At 41.0% G+C, this 17,413-nt stretch overlaps 1 protein-coding gene across 3 annotated transcripts in view; it reads right to left on the bottom strand.

Annotated features, from left to right (window-relative positions):
- The window catches only part of calcr (calcitonin receptor), a 49,952-nt gene that overhangs the window by 27,585 nt on the left and 4,954 nt on the right, over positions 1 to 17,413 (bottom strand). The window lies entirely within an intron of this gene.

Genomic DNA, 17,413 nt, shown 5'->3' with positions numbered 1-17,413 from the left:
ACTCCGCTGTTTGAACAGTTAGGACGACCGCCTGGTTGTTCCCTACAACCCGCAGCGGCCCAGGGGAGCAGGCTTTTCAGCAGATAGACATGCATGAGCAAGCCCTATGTAAGTCATTGTGAAAGGTCTGCAGGATTGATAGTATTTGTTTTGGCTTTCAGACGGACACTGATGGTAGTCTACTTAGCATCAGGATGACAAATAAACCTGGAACTCCATCTGCAAAGAATTTAAGGTTAGGAGTGCTGATCTCTGACCAGAGAATCCCTCGCAATTTCCCTCTAATTTATCATTGATGACCTCTCGAAATACAAAACTAACACTGTAATTGATGGTAGATATGAGAGTGATTATTATCATTAATCACAGATATCCTCTGTTCTAAATCTAGTCTCAGGAAGACACTTCTAATTCTCTGTACCAGGCCCAAATATAGACCATCCCTCTGTCTCTCTCGTCTACTAAGCTCTAAGTCGATTGATAGGAAATTAATCAGCAACTATTATAGTTAATTGGTAGAGCAGATTAATGTCTTGCATCTGAACAAGGTAAAATATTTTGTAACATATACTGTATATTTAGTAAAGTATATACATTATATACGGCCTTTACATAGTTGTTGCTAATTTTCTGTTGATAGATGACTCTACAGATTAATCGTTTCAGCTCTGAAAGATTTTAAATTTCAATTTCAGCTCCTAAACCTCATGCCCAGGCTTAATTGGAAACCCAACCCCAATGCCAATCATTGCCTCTATTCAGCTCAATCCTGCACTCTGCTCAATATTTCCAGGATAACAAGAGACTATGCAGTATACCCATGTGGATCCCAAAAACCTCAGTCAAGGACATGGCAACAAACTGCTTTGAAAAGTAGAAGTAGGGCAGGAATGCAGAGAAGCGCACAAAAACACCAAAGACAAAGGGATAACAGAAGATGGAGCAGAGAAAGTATGGATCCCAAAATGGCCTCTGGGAAAAAAAAAGATCTATAAAAGCCATCATCAACAGCCACAGAGCAGAGGATTCACACCAGTCAAATATCAGCTAATCGCCTCTGGGTGAGACTGTGAATTTGCCTGAAAGTGGGATAGTCTGTGAGAGAGAGGCGTTTCTCCAAATCAAAGAGTAGAAACGCATCCGGACAGTTTTGGACACATTTGACATTATATTACAGCTGCTGTCAACGGTGAAACTGGGGTTTCATAGATCTCACTAACTGTGTATTGTTGTGGACAAAAAGAACAGAGGTGCATGCTGAGAGGTGTCAGAACAAAAAAAGGTCATTAGTGAACACTTCAAGGAATGGCCCATTCACTTTGCTGCCCAGTGTTATCTGAGAGGATCGATAAGGTGACGTCTGACGTCTGTACACTAAATATGAAGCCTTCGAAAACCAAAGCGTACAAACGACAAGTTAGGGTTTTCAGGGGGTTTATGTGTTGGACTATCTCTTGGGTGGGCACACTTACTTCCTGGAATTTTGAGGTCACTGTGAGGCCTTTGCTAATATAAGCTAAGTTAAGCAGCTGCTGGTCGTAGCTTCATATTTAGCGTACATAAGCGTGGTGTCAATCTTCACATCTACCTGGGCAAGAAGGTGAATATGCATATATTCCAAAATGTCAAACCACTTTTCAAGCTTTCTGGCTGGCATTAGGTGAGATGATAGCACTTTTCAACGTTGTATCACAGTCTCAGCCCATCAATAATAAATTTGCTCACAGCACATATCTTATCTTAATATCTCGGCTGCACAGGTGACACTTTAGTAAAATTCAACCCTCTGAGCTATATTTGACTTTGGTGGGTGGGCTGTGTCTTCCTGCCTTACACATTAGCTCTTTATACATCTCTGAACATAGTCCCCAGAGCATTTTGTGGTCCATTAGGTCCAATGTGATATAAAGAGTAAGGCTTGGAGCATGTGTAGCTCATTAAAGAGACAGGACCTCCTTCAAAGAAGACACAGAAAAGCACTCAGACAGGATGAGTGAGTTCATAGTTCATGGCGTACTCATACAGCACTCGATGCTCTCCGGGATGCTGTTTGGCATTAAATCTACTGTAGATCAAGTGAAACGATAGTCTGTTAAAACTGGGATTTGAATCTGCTGTTGCGACATTAATTACTGCTTCGATTCTGAAGCACTTTGAAAATAAATTCTTGTGTGGTGACTGCCAGTAAAAACACACACTGGCTGTAAAACAAAGGTTTAAAAGCTGTTTTAGTTTAGAGGCGTTAGTCTTGAATTTGTGCCCTTGAAAAGACATTGGTGTGGTTTGAAAAGCGAGTTCTGTACTTTGCAAAGGCACATGATGAATGTGTAACTGAGTGAAACCAACTTATCTCTCTGTGTGTTCCACCCATCGTCTGTCTTCATTATCTCTGTTCTCTTTGATTGTCAATAACAAATCCTTTTAGAATTCAAGTGTGACACAAAATACATTTGTACTTTTTTTCTTTAAGAATTGTACTTTTCATGGTGGCCTTGGACTTTCTTTGTAATTCCTCAAATCTCTATAAAAATGGAATAAAAGTGATTTTATTCGTATAAGTATTCATGTCCCCTGTCGTCTGTCCTGCTCTTCAGGTGCCCTCTTTTTTCCTCCTCTCCTCCTCAGTTTAGCCTTTCTTCTGCCGCTCTTTTTGTCATCCTTACATCACTCTGACAGCAGCAGACGGAGCCGCACATCTCCTCTCTCTCCTCTTGCAGTGAGCAGCCACAGGCACGGTGACAACACAGATTTGTGCTGACATCACATCAGTAAAGCAGGATGCGGCAGCTCGATTTACCTTCCCCTGACTTTTCACCACTTCAGAGCCCATCGCTCAGTCTGAAGGTAGCAGTCACACGGACGTGATTTGGCGTCCCATTTGTGGGCAGGGACAAATGAGCAAGCTTACAATGCAAGTTCAGGAGGATTAGCTTGACGAATGGATAGATTTTGGACATTACCCACAAGGCTGTCATATAAGTCTTGTCTGAAGAGCAAAATATTTCAGTAATACCAACTACATGACGTATTCAAGCTATATTAAAGGACTCTCTTTACTGCTTACTGCTACTAAGGTTCCAAAGCTCTTCAACAACACATTCCCATTAAGTAATATTTAATGCACAACATGCATGGCCTCTTGACTGTGCACTGATCCCTGTGTGGCCTTCGGTGAATACACTCAATTAAGAAATATTTATATAGAGGCATGATAATGCATCGTGCCACATACTGAATATATACAGATATTATCTGTGTTGAATGCAGTTTTGAAATATTGTGCAGAAAAATACATTAGATTCTTCAAAGGACTGTACGTCTTGCATGTTTTAGACCGAGAAATAATCAGACAATATATAGCACTGATGCATAGAAGTAAGAGATACGAATAGTCCTGCATATGTAGTTTTATATTTATCAAGATATAGGACACTTTCTAGTAAATGATTAGTGGACAAAAACTTAAATGATAAAATAACCGAACAGGAATGTCTGTTTTTAGGCTAATTTAGTACTTGACCTATGAAAATCCTATAGAAATCCAATATTTCCACAAAGCAGCCCTGTTTTAAAAGGAAAGCTATAAACACTGGAACAATGTCTACTACAGTTCACACATTAGTATCACCTCATGTTATATAATGTCATATTGCCCACCCCTAAAATCACATTATGCCTACATTTCTACAGAGACCTCTCTCACTATACATTAGTCATAGTGTGCAGTTGCTGTTAAAACTCTTCCTTTGGTGGAGCAAACACACTGCAGCATCTGGAATCTAAAACGTCGGCCACATCCTTTTAATGGCACGAATTTTCACTTATTGGTTGTTTTCCAAGGTTTGAATTTCTTACTAAAAAGCATGTGAATATATTTCAAAGCACTGAATTAAATGTAATGCTTTTAGCTTGTCGATTTTCATAGCTTGTATACAGTATCAGGATGCACCAACAAGGAGAGTTCTGCGGACATTTTCTACAAGAAACTGGATTACCCTGTGATGGATAATCACATACGTACGTACCAAAAAAATTGTTGAAAGTCCCATAATAGTGAAATAAATGGAAACATGACTTCCTGGAAGTAGGCATCAATCTCAGGACTAAAGTATCCCTCGTATGCTGGTATATGCAGGTTGGTGGTAGTGTGCTGAAACATGCAGTGTTTTAAAAAATGACTCATTACGATTCCATATCCTTCACAGCAGTGAGAGTCTGCAGAAGCTCGCATCAGTCCAAGTTGTGTGAACTGATCAGTCAGTTTTATTACCCTGCTCTGTTTTCAGCACCTCTCGAAATGAGCATGTTTCTACGCCTGAGTCAAGCTCGTGTTGAGGTGAAACAGGTAAAAAGCGATGAAAGCTCGGCAGCTTGACTTTTTTTCGTGTTTTTTGGCTTTATCATCAATCTAAAAATATACCGAATGCCAGTGTCTCCAATTAAGGTAAAAAGAACAAGCTTGGATCGTTCCCTCACATGGTTTTACCTCCCCCTCCTCACTCAAATCCCACTTTTCTCTGCATTCTCATTTCCTCTCTGGCCTCTTTTCACTTCCATATATCTTCTCCTTTAATCTATTTCCCTTCTCACCTTATTTCTCTGTTTCTCTCTCATCTACTCCCCCTCCTCTCCCCCGCTCTGACTCCCTTCTCCTTGCTCTCTCTCCCTTCTTCTTCAATCTCCCCCTTTAAAAGCTCTGCCTTCCTTCCTTCTCCAGTCGCCTCTTTCTCCCCCTTTCCAGCGATACTTTCAAGGCTTTCTCTCTGACTCTCCGGGCAGATACAGCAGATTCATCAAACTAGCACATCCTTTAAACATTAAACAGGTTCCCGTTTTGGTGACACATCATATTTCCAACCAATCTGTCTGTGTTCCATAGGATACACAGAGAACAGACCCAGCCCTATTCCCTGCTCCGTGGTACATATAAGCAAGCAGTCAGACAAGACGCAGAGCTACTAACAGGCTTAAAGAAAAGCAGCACAACAGAAAATCAAAAAATTTACATTTGTTAAGCTTCATGTTGGCTCAAATAAATGGGGACAGTCTTTCAATGGATGTAGATCTTACTGTAAAATGCTGTTGTTACCTGTGAAAATGTTTGATTTAAAGTTTAACCAGCTGGAGGGAAAATGTGTGATGTATGTAAGTCAGGGGCAGGATCCTGTGAGGATGTGTTACAGGTGGTACTTTGTGCAGTTGTTAGGGGCAGATTAAGGAGTCGCTGAGTTACAGCTGTTGTTCCAAAAAACGGGTGTGCCTTTGGCATGGTCCTTCCCCGCCTTCCAGCTCCTGATTCAGCACAGCAATGTGCAACTGTCTGTGCACGCTGTTAATAGAGACTTGGAAAATAATTCATCTGTTTTGCTGTGTCAACTTCTGCAAGTCTCGTTTTGTCCCAATCCAGACAATTTATGATTTGATTTACACATTTTTGTACTTCGCTGGACACTGAATTGCTGCTGCATCTCAGTCTGCACTCTCTTTCCTCTAAGTGCTCAGTCAATTAGTTAGCAATGCCTCAGTACTGGAACAATACAAAGACGCTCACAGTCCATTGGGCAATGTTGTTGTTTGGCTAATGCGTGTGATATGATGAAAATAACTGGATATTCAAGCAATCTATGTTGATTTTCTTTGTTTCTTTCTTTGACTGATCACTGCTGACTGCAGACTGAGTGGCTTATTGGTCAAAACACTTCGGCTGATTGTTTTCTATGATAATGAGTCTTAAGCAAACATTCCAATGATGGCCCTGCTGCGGTGAAGGATTGTTGAAGCCTGATTTGCTGTCTAGCATTTCAAACAGCCCAAAAATATGTGGATGGTTGACCAGTGGAAGACCAAATAGATTATGACAGGCACACTCATCTCCATGATGAGTAAACAACTTAAGATGATCTGAATGCACAAAGCCTTCCTCGTCTGGATTGATTGGACAGTTATCTCCTCCAGCATAATGTAGTTTATCTTCAGGAGGTTAGTGTATTTAATTCCAGCTACATGTTACGCATCCTTAAGCTGTTTCATTCTCACAATTTAAGGTATTGATTACCCTCCAGTAGGTGCACAAAATGTCCGCTGCAGGTCACCAGCTCCAACATCCTTTATTAAAAGCTCTGTTGTCTTGCCTTGAAGAGACATTTAGTGCTGTATCTCGCCCTAAAGGGGCTATATTGCCTTCCAGCATTTGAGCTTAAGCACCTTTCTCAAGTGGCAGGAATATGGTTGGGGGCACTGAAGAAAGGAGCATTGTGTGCTCTAGTTTTCTGGCTGTTCAAAACAAGCCTCCTGTAATAAGAGGACTGCCTGGCTCTGTGTAAACAGTTGATTTATAACTGATCTCTAATGCCATGACATCCCACACACTTCCTCTCCCTGATCAGAGAGAAATTGAAGGGGCAGACAGGGGAGAGACTGGATTGTGAGGGAGGATTAGAAAAGGAAACATGGATAGCAGTGCAACAAGACTCTAGTGGATATCATTTCGTCATAGTCTAGACTTCGTCCAGATACATCAGCTTAATCCAGCACCCATGTTGCTGCTCTAAAGTGTGCTGCCTCCCTTTCATTTTTCTTACAACTGGCATGGATACCTTTCAAGTACTAGAAACATACATCATATGTAAATTGGTGTTATTCACTGTTTGCCAGGCAGACTGATGGGAGCCATCTTACCATTTCCTTCTCTCCACTTCTGACTACATGGAACAGGTTGGAGCCCTCCGAGCCGCTTTTCAACTCCAACAGCTAATAACTCAACTGTGGTTACCAGTCTTGGGTGTGCCCATGCATCTTAGGATAACTGCTGCCTACTGTGAGGTAACATCCCCAAGTCAACATGCTTTTTCCATTTCTGTCACATCCCAAAAAGAGCCAAAGTTGGGCATTACATTTGTTTTAGCAATCTGTCTGGAGCATGTCTGGGAAATTTGTGATTTTTGTTGTTTGGAGCCATTTTGCTGCCACCTGATGAATGTAAGTCCAAATTTCCCTCGTTTTTTAGCTCTATTTTGGTCCCCATCAACCCTAAAGGAAATATCTGGCTCTCGATGTTCCACTATGTTCCACCAGCTAGTCCGTAAATATATCTCTGTCATTTGGTTCTGAACAGCTAGTGTATGGTGGGTTTTAAGGGATTTTTCACTGACAATGGCTGCCTATTGCAAATAAAAATAATGAAATTTGAGCAGCGAGAGTGAACCAAAACAGTGAAATAATGGGCAATAAGACCAAAACCAAAATGAGCTAAAAAACATGTACACAGACACACGAAAAGAAAGAAAACTGAGGGGAACTGCAGAGCTGTGTGATAACTCTCTGTGAGTTCATCACTACAAGCCATCCCTTTCACTTACAAGTAGTCAAATGGTCAATTGTTAGTGCAAAAATATTGTTTATGGCTGCTAAAAACTGAGTTATAACAATAACTGAAGTCAGGAGGTAAAATATCCTCGATTGCCAAAAGCAAACTCCTCCCTGCATTCAATTACATGCTCCATATTCATCCTGGCAGGACCTGCAACCATTATGCTCAGCTTTTTTCGAGTTTCTTCCACTCCTATTTCCCACTTCTCTCTCTCCCTCTCTGTCTGTCTCTCAAGGCTACGGTCACGGTGGTCTTTGAATTAATCTGTGGAGGGACCACCAGGTCTCTAAAGCCAAAAGATTGAGAGTATTTCTCATGTGTCTCAGACCAATTTACAGCTGAACCACCCGACTGCCCAGTCCATCCCACTGTCTGACCAGCTTTAGCTATTTCAGACAACCTCTCTCTGTTCTCTGTAACTTAACTTAAATGTCATGAAGTAATGGTCCTTGTCTGTGAAAAAACATGGTTATGTGCATATAACAGTAAGACGTGTGATCCACCGCCTCGGTGATAATGGGTGTTTCATATGATAAATGGAATGCACTGAAATGACATTTAGAGTCACAGATACGGTTTCCAGCTTTGGAAGCTGAAACCTAAAGGGGCGCTTGTAGCCTCTTGCTCATCTCATCTCATCTCATCTCATCTCATCTCAGGCATTTAGACAGCAGGCAGGGAGACGCTGTCAGGTTGCATTATGGTTGGTTTCTCCTACTTTTTGATACAGAATGCAGTAGTGAGTGTTGTAGGTGTCTCCACTTATGAATCTCAGGGCTGAATGGTAGACAGCATTTAATGGTGTAAGAGCTGATGTTGCTGCATGCCTCGTTTGCCTCGTTTGTTTGTCTTATTTCCCAAAAGAGGAGAGCAGAGGACAGATGGTGAATGACGTGTGACCTTTGCCAGGTTTGGGTTCAGTGTTAGAGAGTGGAGAAAACTCAAAGTCAGAATGAGCTCAAATTCTATAAAACACTGAGAGAATAGTTGAACATTTTTGAGAATATGCGTATCCACTTTGTTGGTGAGGGTTAGATGGGAAGAGCATTACCACCCTCATGCCTGTCCAACGAATGAAATCAGCCTCCCCCGACCATTTCCTGTCTTTATGCTAATTATGCTAACTGGCTGCTGGCTGTAGCTTCACATTTCTCATCTAACTCTCGGCAAGAAAGTGATTTTGTTTATTTCTCAAAACTTCTAAACATTTCTTGAAATTCAATAAATATAAAGGTAATCCAGGAGAGCTGAGATTGCATAGTGAATACTGACTGGAGGGGAATGGAGACTGAATCAGGAGACTCAGGAATTCCCTTTTTTTCCACACGGTCCCCATCCTATTGCAGATATCATAAGGCCTCGTTGGCTTTGCAAGTTGAGCCTTTGTGAAGTCCTTCACTTGAACAAGATCAAAGGTCGTATCCTCACTCAAAGGCACCTCACTGAAGGCATTACTCGATAATAAAGGGGATCAAAGTGCAAAAAGCTGTATGGAAGAGAAGTGGACAACAGGTACTATATGGCTGTGCAGAGCAGCTTGTAGAAGCATTTGCAGAGAAGAGGTGCTACAAATCAAAAATAAAAGATAACCCCCTCTGGCTCAAGGATCGCAATCAGACAGAAAATGGATCCCAGAGGACAAGATCAGAGGCCCTGAGGGCAGAGATCCAACCTGATCCTACTACTCAATCTTAGACTCAAAGAAGACAGTTCAAAAAGCATCAGGCAGAAAGGGCTTATTCGGATGGAAAATGATCGGCACCTACTGGAACAAGTAAAAGCTCTGGGATGTACACGGGGTGAATGGAACAAACATTCTTGACGATAAATCAGGCTAGGTGGGAGGAAATAAAAAAAGAGGATGACAGAAATAGCTCTGTTACAGCAGGCACAGCGAAAGCACATTAGAGACACACAGCACAGTCATTTCAGTTGAAGCACATCAGTCCTGCATGATCCAATAAGACAGCAAAACACACACTGAAAAAATCTGGATACAGTCCTCTCTGTAACTTTTTAAAAATCGCATTTCCATCATAGGAAACTCTTCAGCAGATATGAAAATCATTTCCAAGAAAGGCAGTAAACATATCTCAAAATTGCTACCACACTGCATCACCACACAAAACCTTTACTGCCATGTAAATATCACCATTATTGACATTCTGTGTCTGCAGGGAAAGACTGTGACAGTGACTGAAGGACTGACTGAAGAATAGCTGCAGAGAAAAGTATGCGCAATACAAGTCAGTCAACCCAAAATACTTGAAGAAAAGCTAACTGCCATCATCATGTCTGCAGGTGACTAACACACAGTGGCCTAGTTTCTATTTTCTCAGGCTTAGCACAAAGTAAACTGTATGCAAATGACTTCAGACGGAAGGAGGAGAGGGGAGGAGGAGGAGGAGGAGGGAGCGTTATCGAGCAGTGCGAGTGTGAATGAGAGGGATTAGTCTCTGTCTTTCTTTCTGTATGTGTGTGACCATGTATTCCTCACATTGTGGGGACATAAATCTGTTTACACAGTCACATTGTGGGGACTCGTCTTCCTTATGGGGACAAAACGCAAGTCCCTGTGATGCACGTCATTACATTTTAGTGTGAAGACTTATGGTTATGGTTAGGTCTCAAGGAAATGAATGTAAGTCTATGTTATGTCCCCAAAAATGATGGAAACACAACTCTGTGTGTGTGTGTGTGTGTGTGTGTGTGTGTGTGTGTGTGTGTGTGTGTGTGAGAGAGAGAGAGAGAGAGAGAGAGAGAAATTATGCTCTGCTAAATGTATTACAGGCTGCATTTATGTGCAATTACATGCCAAGTGTTACAACACTTCAAGAAGAGAAATGTACTGTTATGGTGCATAATGCATATGGAGGACACCACGTACAAAATCAAATAAAAGGTCCTTCACAGTGATAAAAACTAAACAGTAAGTAATTTGCAACCGTGGAGAGCTGATTTTTGACTTATTCATAAGAAGCTTTTGCACAGTGTGTGGGAATGCAGCAACTAAACTGCTACACGATCTAAACCACAAGTCCTGATGAAGATCTCTGACTCAAAAAACATCCCTTATCATTTCTACGCTGATGACATGCAGCTGTATTTCTCTCGAGAATGTCGAACACCTGGTGGCCAAAAGTTTTCTCTCTCAAGGAAAGTAAGACGGCGTGCTGTAGCCAGTTTTGTTTGGCCTCAGATCTTCTGAGTAAAATATAAATGCATTTCTCTGTAATACGTCCCATTATAACTCACATTTAAGGGCTCCTTTGACTTCACTCATTGCACAGATTATCTTTAAAACAAAGATGAACCCCTTTCAAGTACGAGACGCATCTCATGGTACGGCGTGCCAAATAAACACAATAACAAATACTTTTGTGGGGTGGTTGTGATAGCATTACATTTCAGCATATATTGCGGTCTGATATAATAATTAAGTCTATAACAGCACATTATGTCCTGCTTCCTGCACAGAACCTTCACAGATGCAAACTGCTGATAGCAGAATAAAGTCAGAATGAGGCTTTGATCGTCGTTGTAGGAACATTAGGAACCCTGGAGGTAAAGGGGGCATTATTCACTCGTCCCTATCACTTTCACACAAACACTCAGAAACACAGACTCCATCTCGCTCTTGCAGTAGACCATGAGTTATTTTTAGCCAAAGAATTATAATATGTGGAAGACCAGAGCAGATCTCTTAAACTGTTCTTCCCTGCGTACGTTCAGAGTAGCACCAACCAGACGTATGCACACACACACACGTGCACAGTCGCATTTCCATCACATTGAGAGACATTACATAGACACATTAATTTCCAGGAGACTTGTCCTCATGATAACCATAACCATTACTCTAGTCTAACTCTAATCTCTCCTTAACACAAGTCTCCACTCTAAAATTTAATGATTTATGTTATGGGGACTTGCATTTTGTCCCCATAAGGAAAGTGAGTCCCCCCAGTGTGAGATTTATGGCTTCTGAACATGAGTAACACACATGCATACACAAATGCACAACTCCAATGACTTCACCGCTTCGAGCCAACTGTCGAGTCAATATAAACACCTCCCATAATTAAACCATTTCAGGGACATATTTCAAACCAAATGTATTTGTCAGAGTGTCATCATCTGACAGGTGAAGCGGAAAAAAAAGTTCACAAACAATGCTGGAAGTTTTCAGAAACTGGAAAAAAAAAAAAAAAAAAATCATCCTTGATTGGAGGCAGCAGATAATGACAGGCTTGAGCGCCGCCGCCTGAGTAAAATTGCCTGGAACGAAAGCAAGCCCACGTTGATAAGGTTCCCAAATAATTAACAGACATGAGCGATTTTTATTGTCCCCGAATAATGGATCTAATTACATCATTGAGGATGGAAAGGATGCAGCTCTCCTACACAAGGATGCACATTTCCTTGCTGAAAACTGATCTGCTCCAGTAGCTTGCTCAAGCTTATTTTATTTTATATTATAAGCTTATAGTATTTTCATATTAATTTGATAGCATTAAATTCTTCAGTCTGGCATGGCTTTGAGTGACACAAGGCAGAATACACCTGAACATTTATTGGCTCCCTGACATGTTGATTACGGGTGCATCATTTTTGACCATTTTCTGAATTATGCCTCTACTGCAGTGTTTGCAATCCTAATTGACAAGTGGCTGCTTCTAAATGTAATGTAGCAGCATAGATGCTTCATCAGAACTGCAACAAAGGGTTGCATAAGAACAATAGCATGCAAAGAGGAACTACAACGTCTGCTTACACTGACTTGACATCAGTGCTGTAAAAATAACTCCAAATGAGAAAATCACTATTCATTTCAGACTCAGTTTCAATATTCTGTCTTTGAATTTTCTGCTCAAGACCATTAATATCAAATAGAAAGTAGGATATCTGTTTAATAGCTTTCCCTCTTTCACTGGATGTGCTGAGCTGCCTGTGCTTTCATTAGGTTGACAAGTTCAAAGTGCTTTATCATAATGCGAGGCCTTATCAGCAGTGGCTGAAGGTATTCACACACACACACACACACATGCACACAAACTGTCACATATTCACAGAGGTGAAGAGAGTCTCCCATTTCCTCTCTGTCTGATACCATTACCATTATCTGTGCCATGCTCATGGCAACAATTTAGAGCCCAGGAAGAGTCTGGCCAGCAAAGTACACTGCAAATTGCCCCTGTATTAACTAATCAGTGGATAGATGTACACTGATGCGCCTGATGTTTTGCACTGTTTCTCTCACAGTCGGCCTCATAATAATCCATTAGAACTATCAAAATTAAGTTTCAGCATGTGCTTGTAGTAAGTGCTTCCACACTGCTTTATGTGCAGAAATGTCACCGCAATTAAAACACGACCGACTGACGAACCATTTGTCCAGTAATTAACTGGAGTGAGATGATGTCACATGTGAATTCTTTCAACTTATGTTATTTTATGGGATATTAGCTGTATAGTGTCTTTTCCCTGAAGTTCTTTTAACTCTTAACGGTTCATTTTCTTTTGAGAGATAACCATCAAACTATTGGTGGTCTCCTTGATGGGGTCATTTTTACTCAGTGTTATGGCTACATACTGATTTAGAACAGAGTATACTCTGTTATTAATTACAAAGAAAGATGTTTAGTCATAAACTTTTCTACTTTTTGTACAATTGAGGAAATAACACATTAATTACTTTGACTGAAGTACAGTTTTTATAAAAGTCTTTATAAAATCAAATGGGAATCAGAGTGTTTCTAACGCTAATAAATATTTGAATAAAATATATAATATTTATTTTTCAAGAAACAAACTATGAGCAGCTGCTGAGATTCAAAAATGTCTGACAACTTTTTAAGATGAAAATAAATAATAATAATCATAAAAATCATAAATTAATGTTGTTCTAATAATTATATCAGCACTTCTGCTTAATGAGTTAAGCACCAATGATAAACCTTTAACCTCTCGTACCAAATTATACACTACTGAATTGTACTTAACTGTGATTTATATGAATTAGAATTGTTTTACTATTGGTTTATAATTAGCGCTAATTATTTCAGCAATTCCCACTGTTGATTTTAAAAGCTATTAATTGTCCCTTAAATTGCAGCTTAAATTTAGCGGTTCTCTTCATAATTAATTACATTAACTTGTCTCCACCTACAGGGGTTGCATTGTGAACCTTTCCAGTATGCTGTATTTAAACTGCCCCCATTGGCCTTTTCGGACATTAAAGCAATTATTATACTGTCATAAGAGAGTTAATATGGTTCCCTTAACTCAAAGCAGACAGTCATAAATCTTTCTAAAACTCTAAGAGAGGAGATTTCACGCAGGCAAACAAAAGAATGAACAGATCCTAATAAAGCTAAATTAATACATACATCACAACTACGGCATCAAAATGTACTAGAAGGGATTGAGACACAGTGTAGTCACTTTTTAAAGGGCTTATAAAACATCTTCACTATACGCACTATAAAAGAAATCATAAGTGCTTTTTATTGTTGTCTTAGTTTGTGATACACATTTATTTATAGTGTAATATAGCTGCAATTCAGACTGTTCAAAATCATTTGGTGTTTTGTGACTTTTACTGCTCTTCCGATTCAACAAAGATAACTCTTCTCAACCCTTTTTCTATAGAGTCACTTTCATGTGTCACTTTGGAGCAACATTTCAAAGTTTGAATTAGCATAAACAGGAAAACATCCCCCTCAAGATCTTCAGAGCCAGTTCAGAGAAAGACGGTGACAGATGGGCTGAGCCGATTCCTGCACTGTCATCTAGGTGACTTACTGTACGCCACCCTCCACCCCCCCGTCTCCATCTGCAGATCATAATTCACATCTTAAAGATAACCTTGCTTTTTCAATTCCAGAGGAATAAAAAATGAGCACATTCTTCCACAGTATGTTCTCAATTATCAGAGGACCCTTTCTCGGGAGGCCTCCACATCTCAACCTTTGCTCTTCTTTCCACATTAAGTATGTTTTTCAAAAGAATTTTAATCTTCTATCCATCACTGAGCTGATCTGGCGGGAAGAAAATGAGAGAAATGAAGGCAGCCGGCATCAGCGTATCCACGAGCACGCAGGCACACGAGCCACGACATCCTTTATCACTGGAGGCTGAAGATTTTTAGATTTTGTGTTTTTCTTTTCTCCAAGTCTGCTTAAATTAATGCTATTAATTGACCAGAATTGAATAATAAAATAGGCCAGTATCAATACATTGCTATCTACTGTGGATCACAATAAACTTCCCATTAGGATACGGCTTTTGTCCTACATTGCCAGCTCCAACTTGCATCAAATGTGCAATTGGAGAGGAAGCACACTGCAGCTGAGGGCTATGGGAAAGCAATTAAAGAAGTATTCTGTCGCTGGACTTCAGCCGAACGGCATTAACTACAATTCCCTTTTGGGCACAGTGTTCCTAGTACGCTCTGTTGGGTCAGGGAGTGGGCTGTGTCTGGGTGCTACAAGCTGTAAACAGACAGAGAGAGAGACAGGCGGAGTGAGAGAAATGGGTGCGCTTATCACGAACTTGCACAGTAGCCAACAGGATAATTAAAATAGTAGCACAAGAGCTTTACAGCCCTTTAATATCATGACCAGACGTTCAAAATGTAGAGAAACTGAAGAGGAGGAAATAAAGGGAATAACGAGAGCGTTAAGGAGAAAAAATGAGCAAACATTACAACAAACATTCAATTAACACTTGGAGCGATAAGAGACTAATTGAGTACAGAGACAATGGGGGAGGAAGCCAGTGACCAAAGAGAAAGGAGTGAAGCAGTAAGTGAGAGCAGAGACTTTTTCAAGAACAGAGCGGTTATGCTACAAATCGCTTTGTCTTTGCACAGCGAGCCCCTGAAGCCTCCTTGTGAAGTCCCCAAAGCTCCCAGAAAGAGTCAGCCCAGACGTTTCTATTGCTCTGCCTGCTCTGCGGTCCGTATTTGCCATGCAAAGAGGGCCCTTTATGATCAACAGAAAGAGTTTTGTTTCAGTATCTCGCTGTAGACTTTGTGGCCTCTCGGACCTGAAACTTGTGTGTGTTGTTCATAACTTTTTGGAAGAATCCTGTGTAGTAGATCAAGGAGAAGAAGAGGTAGAGTAGTGTAAAATAATAACCAAGATCATAGGCATCATTGCTGAGGCTGAAAAAGCGGCGTTTGAAGTTTCACAGACATTATGAATAAAGTATTTGTGCAAATAACACTCCTGTGACAACAAATGGTAAAGAAATAAATAGTAACATCTTTCAACAGCGTCACGGTAGCAGCCGACCTGAAAATGCACAGTCAAATTTCCAGAGGAAAACAAAGAGACCAGCCGAGAAAAAGAAACTGAATGTGTTAGAGAGAGAGAAAGAAATTATTGACCGCAATCTCCAATGTCAGCATATCGGCTTTCCTTGGGTGCCACCAATCAATCACGGAAAACTTTAATTGGGGGCGATTACACCCGGTATTACAGCCGACCCCGTGAGTCACAGAGAGACTTGAAGTACGAGCCAAAATGAGGATGAAAAAGAGCCAAACGGCAAAGGAAATCAATGAGTGGTCTGGTAGGCTGGGGATATTGTAATAAGTCAGAATTAACAATGTCTCACAGCACACAGAGCTGCCCTTGGAGGGGAAAAGTAAGCTACTTTAATTACTGCCAACCGCATCAGGCTTTGCTTTCAAGCTCCCTGAGAGTTCAATGTTGAACAGCGGGGGTCTTTTAGAGGGCCCTGATGTGCCATTCATGCTCTCGCAAGATATTTCTTTGAGCCTCAAAGCGATTTCTGAATCATCCACTGTCTTGTGTCCAAAATGGCTGGATGTTATTTCACTGTCAAAACTTTTTGTCAAGGTGTGCCTCTTGGAATCGTTTGACATCAGAGCAATACGTCTGTCCGCTTTGAGGGTAATGTGAAGCTGGAGCAGGCAGCTTGTTAGCTTTGCATAAAGATTGGAAACCAGGGGAAACAGCTAGCCTGGTTCTGTTCAGAGAAAACTAAATTTGCCTGCTAGCGTGTCTGAAGCTCTTTTAAATGCACCAGGCTATTTCTTGATTGGGAACAGTGATTGCCTTGAGTCTCTGCTGGTCACCAGAAAAAGCTTTAGAGTGACTAGCAAGTGAACGGACAACGGCAGGCTTGCTGTTGTCTTTATGTTAAGATAAGCTAAGCTAAATATGTAGCTCCAGCTGCATGGGTGTGATGTGATCATAACGTATTTCCCAAAAAGCTATTTCTTCGTCCTTTCCACGCTTTCTTTGAGTCCACATTGTGCAACTTCTCCTTGATAAAAAAAACCACAACCGATGCCTTTGTCTTGACAGACTGAAGGCACGCACACAGACAGATGCATCAGTGCTGAGAGCCAAATCTAAATGTCAGTGTTTATGAAAAAAAAAGGAAAAGGACAAGCATATCTGGAGTGATAATCAGGACACCTGGCTGGTACACTGCAGGGAAGATTGGAGGTGCGCACAGACGGAAAGGCAGGGAGGGAAATTAAGGACCTTGAATTTTCAACCACACCAACTTTAAACATTGAAAAAAGAGCATTTATTTTGACTCTTAAAAAGGATCTTTTCAAGCCATCAGTCCCACCATCTGTGTCAGTGACCCTGAATTATGCGCACACTGTCACTGTGTGTCCCCAAGCGACAGAAGACTATCAGGGGTTGACACATTGGCACGGAACATCCCCAGGAAGTGTTTTCTAACCAAACACAGGAAGGAGAGGGTGAAAAAGATTCAGAGCCAAGGCAGGAGGATGGAAGGAAGAGAGAGATGGACCAAATTCACAGGAAAGACTGAGAATGCAATTAACTGTGAAGGACAAAGAGTGACAGGACAGAGCAGCAACAGAGGACGGACGAGAAGAGAGGAGAAGACAGACAAGAGACAGAGACAATTCAATCAAATGCGAGGACCGAAGGCCGGTGTGTCAGTCTTGCCTCTGATGAACCCAAGATAAAAAAGAACAAAGAATTGAGACGGGAGAAGCAGGAGGTGAGGACACTCTGAGATGAAATGAGA

Source organism: Chaetodon auriga, chromosome 17 (assembly GCF_051107435.1).
Source record: "Chaetodon auriga isolate fChaAug3 chromosome 17, fChaAug3.hap1, whole genome shotgun sequence".
In the NCBI taxonomy this organism is placed as follows: domain Eukaryota; kingdom Metazoa; phylum Chordata; class Actinopteri; order Chaetodontiformes; family Chaetodontidae; genus Chaetodon; species Chaetodon auriga.
This window is presented reverse-complemented; position numbering and strand designations above follow the sequence as displayed.